Source organism: Aplysia californica, unplaced genomic scaffold, assembly GCF_000002075.1.
Source record: "Aplysia californica isolate F4 #8 unplaced genomic scaffold, AplCal3.0 scaffold00262, whole genome shotgun sequence".
NCBI lineage: Eukaryota > Metazoa > Mollusca > Gastropoda > Aplysiida > Aplysiidae > Aplysia > Aplysia californica.
Window position 1 is genome coordinate 947,941 of NW_004797532.1, and position 10,226 is coordinate 958,166.

Here is a 10,226-nt window from a genome sequence, read left to right on the forward strand (position 1 = left end):
CCCCCCCTCCTCTGAGCTCCTGACCCTTCCTGCAGCAAATTTACTGCTACTTCTTGGCTCCTTCTTACTGCTGTATTTCTACCACATCCCTGATCTTAGGGTAGGTAAGACCTAACACCTAGCCTTCTCAAATAAGGGCGATAAAACCTCGGAGGCCCCGTGTTCAAGTTGCGCACGTTAATGATCACTTGGTGGTCCTAAAACAGAAAAGAGTGGGCTTCGGCAGCCACACAGGAACAATTTTTAATTACATGTAATTCGTACCAATTAACGCCTTCTACAGTAGGCGTTGAATCGTACCAAACAGAAATGTTTCATGTTACCGGAGCGCTCATATGACCTAAGGCAGTTGCGACGACAGTAAAACACTTACCAAAAAAACGGGGAGTTGACTTGGTTGAGGTTGGCTTGCCAGAGAGCGTCTGGGGTTTCACCCTCAACCCTTACAGCCCAGCAACAACCAAAAAAAAAAAAGAGAAAGAAATTATTGTAGAGAAAGGAAATTGACATTTTCGTTATTATTATCGCCGTCATCAACATCAACAGCATCACCAACGACTACAAAAACTATAACAACGACAACAATAAAAACAGCAACAAAAACAAGAGCAAACCCAACTCTAATCGGTAAAAAAAAACCTCTAACTAGAACGGAATCAGAAGTAACAGTATAAAGAGCAAAAATAACAATAACTACCACACCAACGGCATTAATAACAAACCACAAAAACAACGTCAAAAACGATTACAGTGATAATAACGTCGGTGGCCTAGTGGTTAGGCTCTCGGACTCGCAACCGTAAGGTCGTGGGTTCGAATCCCGTCAGGGACCCGACGTTGTGTCCTTGGGAAAGGCACTTTACACGAATTTTCCTCACTTCACCCAGGTGGGAATGGGTACCCGGCTATAGACAGCGAAATATCTTGTCAGTTTGTTAGTGTCTGAGCGCTTAATCAGCTGCTTGCACTGTATGCTTAACGGGAAGCTGAGAATGTTTCGGAGTGTTCTATGGTCTGCTGGGGTAATAATATAGTGTAAAGCGCATAGAGCTTGCTGTTGAGCGGGGATATGCGCTATACAAATGCTATTTATTATTATTAACATACGCAATAATAATAACAATGAAAATACCGACATAAAACAACTATAGTGCGGTCAAAAATTCGTGGCGCAACTTATCTTGAAATATTTCTTAAACGGGTGAATCACCGCCACTCATACATTGCACAGCAGTTTGTATCAGTTTGTCTTTACTTAAACACATTTTCCCACAACAATAATTGTGGCTCGATCTAGATTTTAAAACTTTTCTTCATAAATTTATATAAAATACTATAAATCTCTGTCACGCGGGAAATGGAATTGTTCACAGTACTTCCCGCTTCTTGCACACATTTTGTATATGGCCTACATCACAGCTCACCAATGACACATTTAATGTCAAACTTGTTACAAGAGATTAATTTTATAGTGAACACATTTTTTTGCAGTAAAGGTTCTCAAAACATGCGTTCAATAAGCATAAAGTCACGATTAGAAAACAATGACAGGTTTGCTTTTAAAAGCGATAGTGCTCGAGGTGTAAACTTTTTATAGCTTTTTTTTTCAGATTAAAAAAAAATTTACACATGAGAAATACTACTGCCACATAGCAAGTTCAAATACCACATAGATGATAGAAAGTTTCACGCCACATAGAAAGTCCAAATGTTCAAAAGGAAATTTGACCATTCGTTTCTATTTAAACATGTGGATTTTTTTCGGGTTTTAAAAACATTAACAATTAGCTTCGTTTCACGTAATTTCTTCCTTGTGGCACCACACGGCTTACTTCTAACTCTTTCGTTCCGAAAAAACCCAAACCCTTTTACTTCTTACCTTGCTCCACTTCTAATACTGTTAGCCTCTATTTTCTCCATTCCAATCATATTTACATTTGAAATTGCTATGTGGCATTTGAATTTGCTATGTGCTGTTACACTTGAGATTTTATGTTTACATTTGAACTTGCTATTGTTGTATTAGGACTTTTTATGACGTCATTTCTATATTTGGATTAGATATGTGTAATTTGGTTTTTCTATGCGGCATTTGAATTTATGTGTATATTTGAACTGAAAAAAACATAAAAGCTGTAGAAACCATCGACTTGGATTTTTTATTAGTATCTATTAAGGAATTTTCTAGAATACAGTACACAGGTGTTTGAAAAAATATTCACCAGTTAAGACAAATTGATATAAGCGATTGTACAAACGTGGGTGAATCTATGTTCAACAGTTAAGGAGATATTTGACAATAAATTACGCTATGAATGTTTGGCCATCCTATAGCTGATTATTTAAAAGGCGAATGGTGATGAGTGCAACGCGTTTAATATTTACGCTCTATTAAAGATTATCTTTAAAACAAAACGAAACAAAACAAGGCAACAATAAAAAGACAAAACAACAACCCAAATTCGCAAAATCGATACGACACGATAGCACAAGTATTTCTCTTGCCACACAATGTTCATTGTTTATGCCAACAGCTGTTGATTACTGTAATGGGTTTGGTGATCTACCAACAGCTGTTGATTACCGTAACGGGTTTGGTGATCTACCAACAGCTGTTGATTACTGTAATAGGTTTGGTGATCTACCAACAGCTGTTGATTACTGTAATAGGTTTGGTGATCTACCAACAGCTGTTGATTACTGTAATGGGTTTGGTGATCTACCAACAGCTGTTGATTACCGTAACGGGTTTGGTGATCTACCAGAAAGTACATGGGACAAATAACGCAAAAACACAATAAAAACATCCATAAAAAAGACAACATTAAAAAAGTCATTGAGTTAAATAACCGAGAAAAAACAACGAAAAAAGACAACTTTAAAACCTTGAAACAAAATAAAACCCAGGAGCTGATGCACACTTATTCAGGACTCCGGATAACGGTGTACTCTGTGAATAAATTTCTACTTCGATCACTCTAGGCCCACTAAAATTGTCTCTTTAAACCGCCCTTTCTTTTCAACCAACATCTAATACAACTTTTACGTGAATTAAAAAGCACAATATTTAGGCCTATGCCTTTTGTCAGTAACTATTCGCCACAGTAGTGTCATTTCCTTTCAAGAATCCCGCCCCTTTTCCAACGTGTACATCTAATACGGTTTTTTCGTTATTTTATTTTCTTAAGTGCTGTGCAATAGCCATGCGTCCTGTCTTGGACGTAGCCAGGAATGTTGTTTATAATGTAATTCGTACTTCATAATTTGAATTGTCAAGGTAGAAATGAAGCACATATGTAATGAGTTGGGTTTCGAAATTTCTAAACACACGTCTCTTACTTGTCTTTTAACCCTCCAGGCACCCTTGGCCACGTGCCATTCCTCTTCTACTCTGAGAGTGTCTAAGATGTGCTCATTTTGTTGACATCTGCCTCCACTTTTTCATCCATACTTTTTTTTCCTTGTTCTTCCTCTAACCCTCCAAATACATCCCTCTACCTCAACAACAACAGCAGCAGCAGCAGCAGCAGCAGCAGCAGCACTGTTGCAAACAGAAGAATCAGAAGCTGGTAAGTAACCAAAAAAATCATCTTCATTTATTCTTCATTATCGTTTATCGATATAAGTATAATGTAGTCTCTCATTCAAGTCAGAAAATATCGTTTTATTTTTCAAACTATTTTAGGGGGGCTGATATAAGAGAACAGGAACTCTCATTGGTTAACTCAATGACGACACTTAGAATCTAACAAAAACGAGGGTGGGATGTGCGTGACGGGTTCACAAAAACGTTGTCATAAACGGAAGTTTCTAAATCAACGTCTCACCCCATAAGAATAGGATGATTCAGAGCCTTTTTTTCTAGAAAATTGTAGTTTTGCAAACATAATTATATGTATCTAGGCAATCTGTATCGTAGACACACTATGTCTGTTTAAAATAACCCAGTACCTACTAAAATAGCGATGTAGTCTCGTTTGGTAAGCATGTGTGGAGTTGCGAAAGAATGGAAAGTTTCTCTTTAAAGAAAACTATGACGTTCACCTTCACCTTCACCTATCCCGTAGACTGGATGTCCGTCGGGGCGCTTTTAAAGATTTGGCCACCAGCTTTCTCCACTCATTCGGTCTTCAGCTTTCCTGAGCATGTCTTTGAGTTGCAGGCCTGTCCATTCCTTGACGCTGTCCTCCCACCTCTTCTTCGGTCTGCCTCCGCTCCTTTTTCCCAGGACGCTGCCCAGCAGGATCATCTTGGCGAGTCCGGATGAACGGGTGATGTGACCATACCATTGCAGTTTGCGTTTCCTGACCAGAGTGAGAAGGTCAGGGTATGGTCTGATTTCATTTTCGATTCTTTGTTTGACTTCATCATTTGTGGTGTGATCTTCGTATGAGATACCAAGGATTTTTCGGAAGCTTCTCATCTCCACAGCTTTGATCACACACAGTGACGTAGGCGCAGATTATTTTAGATTTGCATTACATGTGTACGATATCCAAGACTGCAAGGTATGGCGTAATTCCGGTATAACTTATACACCATTTGGCCCTAACTGGTACCTAAATGAACGCCAATTAGAGAAAGGTAGCTTTATCAAGAGAGCGGCGGCCTTGAGAGTATCCAGGCCTCGACATTTCAGTCATACAGGGGAATTCCCTTTAGTACGTGATGTCTTGTGTATCATGAAAAAGTCACACTGGAGACAAACGATATTTCCGTGACTTGTCTTCATTGCTATTTCTCTCTCTCTCTCTCTCTCTCTCTCTCTCTCTCTCTCTCTCTCTCTCTCTCTCTCTCTCTCTCTCTCTCTCTCTCTCTCTCTCTCTCTCTCTCTCTCTCTCTCTCTCTCTCTTCTTTCTTTTTTTCTCTTTCTCTCTTTCTGTCTTTCTCTCTCTCCCTCACCTCTCTTTCTCCTTTTGTCTGTCTGTCTGTCTGTCTGTCTGTCTGTCTGTCTGTCTGTCTGTCTGTCTGTCTGTCTGTCTCTTTCTCGCCTTTGTTCTCTTCCCTTCCTCTCCCCTCCCTCCTTGAGAATACAGTATGTGCATGTGTGTGCGGTAATTATATGAGTGTGTCTGTGTGTGTGACAAGGCGAGAGAGAGAGAGAGAGAGTGTGTGTTTGTGTGTGTGTGTGTGTGTGTGTGTGTGTGTGTGTGTGTGTGAGAGAGAGAGAGAGAGAGATAGAGAGAGAGAGAGAGAGAGAGAGAGAGAATGTGTGATTTGTGTGTGCCCGTGTGTGTGTGTTTGTGTGTGTGTGTGTAAGCGTGTGTGTGTATGCACGTCGCTGGGTTTTTTTTTGCACCTGTATCTATGTGTGTGGGATGCTTTAGTGGCGTTCACACGGAAAGTGCAACTATTTCGTAGAATGTTATTTTTTTAAAATGCCCATCTGTTTTGCCAGCTGTTTGTATCCAGTGGTCCAACCAGACACATTAACTATTCATGAATCCAGTCAGCCCGCGACCCTCTCGAGAGTAGCCTCACTATGTGATGAATTTCAGGGTTAGTTTTGTCTCAAAACTTAGACAGGCAGTCTCTTTCTCTCCTTTCTCTCTCTCTCTCTCTCTCTCTCTCTCTCTCTCTCTCTCTCTCTCTCTCTCTCTCACTCACTCACTCATTCTCTAAGTCTCTGCCCTCCCCCCTCTCTCGTTCCCTCTCCGGCACGTCCGGGGCAGGTTTAATGTGATGGTTGTCGACTTTCACGTTTCAGCACCCACTCAGCTCCAAAACACTATATCGCCTCTGTGTGTGAGTTCAGTCACCTTGCTCAAGACAATATTCAATCTGGGAAAATGGAGGTCTATTGCAAAGCTTCCACTGGTCTTCAGCTACAAGATGTTCAACTTGGGATGTGTCCGCTGGTGGTCAAAGGCCAGTGTTACCAAATTCATGGGCTCGCCCATCTTTTCAGCATGGACTCTCACATGCGGTGCACGTCCTACTCAGTGAGCCATAAACCACCTAACACTTGATTCTGCATATCTGCAGGAGGACCCTACAGGAGATCTGCTACCCAGTCGGGGTATAAGCTATTTTTCTCTATCATAGACCTTTCCAACAGGTGCCCATGCTTCCACCTGTGTCTCTCAACAAATACTGGACTGCCGGGTTTGGGGTTTCGTAAGACATTACATTAGACAGTAGTAGACTTCAGATCGTTAGGCACCTTTAGGCAGAACATAACAAAGTGTTATTTGCTGAGACTTATACAACCACGTTTTGTCAACTCCAGGTGATCGTTGTGGAGCATTCCCACTGTCAGCTCAAGGCAGCACTCAAAACACTACCGGCCCTGACTGGGTAGCAGAACTGCCCCTGGTTCTTTTGAGAATTCCCTCTTCTTGGCGAGTGGACCTTGACTGTACTCCAGCTGAGCTTGTCTTTGGCTCAGTCCTTCGTCTTTCTGGGGAATTTCCTTAGCACGGACCGTTGAATCATACTCTACTTTTCTTAAAGATCGCCAACGCACCATGGAGCATCCTACAGCATCAAAGTTCAATGGACTGACAATTATATCTCAACTTGTCTTAACCTGACAAGTTATGTCTACGTCAGAACAGACAGTCACCGGTACCCACTTTAGAACTTTGATTGTCCTAAAAATCGAAAAGAGTAAGCCTCGGCCGCCACCCGGGCAAAATTCAAAATTAATTCCTACCAAATTGAAAATGTGTAATGTGTCCCTCACGCTCATATAACCTTATGCAGTTGCGAGCGCCGTAAAACACTAACAACCTCCTCCCCCCCCCCACAAAAACAAACAAACAACCTCTTCTGCGACCTTATGAAGGTCTTATCGCATCCTAGATATCAGTGACTGACAAGTTCTTCACATTAGACAGCAAGGACCCCTCAGAGAAAGTCTTGATCGATCGACTATTTGTGGGTTGAAGAATAATTTTTAAAAACTTTTTATTACCAAATTAAGTCAGGGTCAGGGAGGTGATGGCTGTTTAAATCTCTAGGTATTGACCACTTTTCACCACACAAGCTCCAACATACCACTGGGGGTTTGAAATAACCCCGTGGCATGTTTCTGTATCTATTCTTTGGACGTTCTGTTCGTTATTGAATTTCAACTGTTCGATATTGAATTTCAACTGTTCGATATTGAATTTCAACTGTTCGATATTGAATTTCAACTGTTCGATATTGAATTTCAACTGTTCGATATTGAATTTCAACTGTTCGATTGTTTGTGGCTTGTTTCCGTAGTCTTTTAGTTTTAGTTTTAGTAGAGTTTTTTCGGCGCTCGCAACTGCATAAGGTCAAATGAACAGTGTTACCAGAGAGTAACAAACACAGAAAGAAGAAGGGGAGATAAAGACGATAGATGTTTCATAGGAAAGAAGAAGCAAAGCACACTAGAGCACCCGACAACCACCCACCCCGTAGACTCTGTCGTAAAGTAAACTCAAAGGGTAATAATTGAAAGGGCTCAAGTTCGGGGAAAAGTGGTGACCATTTATTTGTGAACTTACAGCTAATTAGGCGTTTTTTTACTGCTACTCCTTGACTCCTTCTTACAGCTGTCTTTCTGCCACACCCCTGATCTTCCGGTAGGAAAGATCTACACGTAGCCTTCTCGGACAAGGGCGAAAAATCTCTGAGGGCCCGTGTGCAAGTTGCGCACGTTAAAGATCCCTTGGTGGTCTAAATTCGATAAGAGTAGGCTTCGGCCGCCACCCGGGCAAAATTCAAAATGTCCTACCAACTAAAAGTATTAGGGGTGTCCTGCGCGCTCATATGACCTTATGCAGTTGCGAACGCCGTAAAACACTTACCAAACAAAACAGATAATAAGGCGTTTCCCAGATCTTTCCTGCAACCGTGCAAGGGGCACTCTTGCTGTTTGGGGTATGGCCCTATCCCACAGGAACTAGACCTCAACGGCATAACCCTTCCTCCTCCCCAAACTGCTCCAAAACTTTCTCGACACGGTGAGATAGATCCATCTGATGTGACTTTCGTGGTTACCTTAAAACCAGAACGAGTCCATCACGCCCCTGTAGCTGAAAGCTTTTCAGAAGTGAAGTTTTTTAGTTTTACTCAAATTTGGTTTTAAACTTGATATTTCTAGAAGGCATGTGTGGATTTTTTTTTCCTATTTACAAAAGTGACGTCCCTCTGGGTGGATTCTATTTTTTCGAAATTTTGTTAAAATTAATACCTGATGACCGATTTATTGTCCTTTAAGAGGATCCTCTTTTCTATCTTTAGACACCCTGTGTTATAAAGCAATAATGTGGCCTCTCGTGGTCTAAAGGTACGGGGTTCGCCTCTCAAAGAATAGATCCATGTTCGAAACCTAACCCCTACGGAAAATTATCTTCTCTTAGATTTTATCCTTTCACCTCCTTTCCTGCTCTCTAACCATATTCTGTCGTCTGCTTTCGTCTCCACTTTCTACCTTCCCCCTCCCGCCCCCATCTCGACTCCTGCCTCTTTCTGCTTCCTTTCTATTGCTACTCTTTGGTGCCTTCTTGCTGCTGTCGTTCAGCTACCCCCTGATCCTAGGATAGGTCATATCTAATACATAATAGGCTTCTGAGATAAAGGCGAACACATCTCGGGGGTCCTATGCGCAAGTTGGGCGCGTTAAAGATCCCTTGGTGGTCCTAAAATCGATAAGAGTAGGCTTCAGTCGTTACCTGGGCAAATTTCAAAGTCCCTACCAAACTGAAAACGCTTACTGTGTTCCGCGCACTCATAATTATTATGACCTTAAGCAGTTGCGAGCACCGTAAAACACTTACTCCCCACCCAAAAAACCCAACCCAACCCTATATCATTGTGGGGAGTTAAGACGTGGGTTGAAAAGTACACAGTTATAGGATTTACAACAACAACAAAATATCACGCGCCCTGAGAGTTGAAATATATATGTGAGGCAGCGTGGTGAAATCAGGCTCTCGTCAATTTTTGGGCATGTAGAGTTATTGGTATCATCTTAAAGCTTGTTCACTTGCCTTTATTTTGTATGAAAAAAAATATTCATTTATCTTGAATGCAAGTCGAGATATTTGCGAATGAAGGACGTGTGGTTACCTGTTTTCATAGGTAAAATTAGTTTTAAAAAATGGCCGTCAAAGATTAGTTATTTCCTTAGCTTAAGAGTCCGTGGTAATAGAAAATTTACATTTTTTGTGCCTTTAAGCAACGTGTTTTAGAAAAATCTACAAATAAATTAGTTCTTTAATGGGCATGAAAGGTGTTGAGCCAAAAAAAAACATTAATTTAATTTAAAAAATACACAAACCTGCGGAAAAAATGCAAGTTTCTTCACTTTGATTATTTTGACGAGAGCCTGATTCCACCACGCTGCCTCACATATGTATTAAGTGCGATCAGTTGTGACCACAGCGGGCCAAAATACAACATCAGATTACTCAACGCTTCGATCATTTATAGATTTGTTTTCTACACCTTTGTTCACGTTTTGAAAATCTTGAAGTCTTAAGCTGCAAATACAAAGCGTGAGCACGTTCCAGTTGTATGGCGAACCATCTGCTGGGAGTAATGCGTACGTTACACAATGGATTGTGGTTATCGTTGGTTGTTGTATAGATTTAACGTCCTTTTGAAAACTGTGAGGTCGTTTGAATAGCGGGGCCTCCGAAGTCAACGCCCATCTCGGATACGATGAATCCAAACGGGTGGAGAGTCTTAAAAACTCCCTATAATAATTGCATTTGCATTTATATAGCGCATATCCATGCTCAGTAGCATGCTCTATGCGTTTTACAACTATTATTACCCCAGCAGACCCTCTGAGAACACTCAGAAACATTCTCAGCTTCCGAGGAAGCATACAGTGCAAGCTGCAGATTTCATGCACTCAAACACTATCAAACTGACAAGATCTTTCACTGTCTATAGCCGGGTACCCATTTCCACCTGGGTGAAGTGAGGAAAATTTGTGCAAAGTGCATTTTCCAAGGACACAGCGTCGGGCTTCTGACGGGATTCGAACCCACGACCTTGCGGTTACGAATCCGAGAGCCTAACCACAAGGCCACCGACGCCACAAAACAAACTTAATTTCAAGAAAAATCCCTTTGAGGATTTGAATCAGTCTTCCGCTCCGTAGTCCAGCTTGATTAATACCAACAGAGCCAACGGAGCACCCGTGTATAGGAGAGCTTCTGTGCTTTGTGTGTGTGTGTGTGCGTGTGTGTGCGTGCATGTGTGTGTGCGTGTGTGTATGTGTGTGTGTGTGTGTGTGTGTG